Here is a 2,164-nt window from a genome sequence, read left to right on the forward strand (position 1 = left end):
CCTTGCTCACATCTGGGATCTAATTTCCCTTTTTCTTGTTTGTAGGCGAGACATGTAGAACCAAATTTCTGGAGCTTAGAAATATCTGGTTTTGCACCTGTGAATAACTCATATGGAGTCTTCTTTGTGCGTCTACTGAGACACCTATTCCTCACATAAGCAGCTGTTTGGATTGCATAATTCCACAGTTTATCTGGCAACTTGCTTTCCAAAAGTAAGCACCTGCCCATCTCATAGAGGGTTCGCCAACCTCTCTCAGCTGTACCATTCTGATGAGGAGAATAGGGCGCAGATCTTTCATGCTTTATCCTATTCTTTGTCAAGAGTTCTTGGAACTCTTTGGTTGTGAATTCGGTACCATTATCTGAACGGATACATTTGACTTCTCCGTAAGGTGCTACATCTGCTAGAAATTTTTCTGTAGCATGTATGGCGTCACTTTTGGATTTGAGGAAATATACGAACATGGTACCTGAATAGTCATCTGTAAAAGACTGGCTATATCTGTGCCCTTCTATGCTGGGGGTTCGCATCGGACCAGCCAAATCAGTATGGACCAGCTGTAAGGGTTTTGAAGCTTTTCTGTCTGGCTCCCTGTTTCTAGTCTGTGTGAACTTGCCTTGTGTACACACTTCACATATCTGAGCTGGCTTGATCTTACTCCCTTTTATCACCATGCCTTTTACAACGCCTTGTAATTTTTGGATGTCCTCATAATTACAATGACCCAAAATTTCATGCCAGGTTTGCATATCATGACACGCTTTACACTTATCAACATTTGACTCTACAGTTGGTAAGTAGAACAGATTACCACTTTCATGGATGTCAAACCTGCTACCATCCTTTGTGATCATGTTATTGTCTTCTTTTCTGAAGGTGACTGTCGCTCCTCCATTTATTGCTCTTGCCACTGAGAAGATATCTTGTGGGTATGATGGTATGTACAGGGCTTCACGTAGCTGTGCTCTATGTTGACGTCCAGTATTATCCAGTAGATGAATCACAGCTGTGCCTCTGCGGTGTGCCATTCCTTTGCACTTGGTTCCGTCTGCCAATTCAACCGAGTGGGTTTCTGGTTGGAATGTGTCGTCAAAGCTCTTGAACTTGTTTATGTCATTCACAATGTGGGATGTAGCTCCTCCATCCACCATGATGCCTTTCATTTTTACGTTATTTTGTGGTCTCTCTTTCTTTGAATGCTTCGCCACAAAGAGATGATCGACATCATCTTCTTCCTCTTTTTCATCTGTAACTTTTCTGACATTATCTTGTTCCCCTCTTTTCTTGCAGATCGATCCTTTGTGTGTCCTGCTTTTACAGTGATTGCACTTTTCGAGTGCACTGTTTTGCTTTGTGCCCTTTTATTCCACATCTGTAGCATGTCACGTTGACGTTTTCTTCGTCCTTGGATGATGTATTTTGTCTGCTTTGTCTTGTACTTGTTCTCATCACATTGTCTGTTGATTCAGCTGTTTTCATTTTCTGTGCTTCTTCGTATATTCGTATTCTCCTTTTGAAGTCTGTGAATGTAACATTATCTTCGTTTTGTGTTACATGGACAGCAAGTGGATTGAAGAAGTCTGGTAGCCCACCAATTACCATGGCTATAATCAGTCCATCACTCAGAATCTCACCAGCATCTCTCAAAGCTGTAATGATGTTCTCTGCTTTTATTATATAGTCTTTGACACTTTCATTGCTTTCCATGCGTACAGTCTTATGCAAAAGTTTAGGCACCCCTTGATAAATAACAGATTTTGGTGATTTTTTATTTGAACAGATGTTAACACAGTTTCCTTTTATTTACTGCTGTTGTCTAACTTTGGGTGCACTTTTGCTAAGCTTTTTGTTTGTTGTCTGGCGTTGTGATGCGTTTGTGCTGTTGATTTACTAAGTTACATGTTGTAGTGAGTAGGCTCATTGACTTTATTGAGTGGTTCATATTGTGTTGTTAGCTTTGGTAAATTGGATGTTGACATGAATGTTGTCTTGCACTCAGCCTATTTTTTATGGCAGATATCTTGACTTGTCCTAACAAGAAAAGCATAGGTGGAAACATTCAAGATGTCGCATTTTCATTAGGTGTTCATGTAAGCAAGTGTCCTCTAAACAGATTAATGCAACCATCAGCAACGTACGGAGCCCCCTAGTACGGAGCCCC

The sequence above is a fragment of the Monopterus albus genome, unplaced genomic scaffold, assembly GCF_001952655.1.
Source record: "Monopterus albus unplaced genomic scaffold, M_albus_1.0 scaffold202.1, whole genome shotgun sequence".
NCBI classification, from domain to species: domain Eukaryota; kingdom Metazoa; phylum Chordata; class Actinopteri; order Synbranchiformes; family Synbranchidae; genus Monopterus; species Monopterus albus.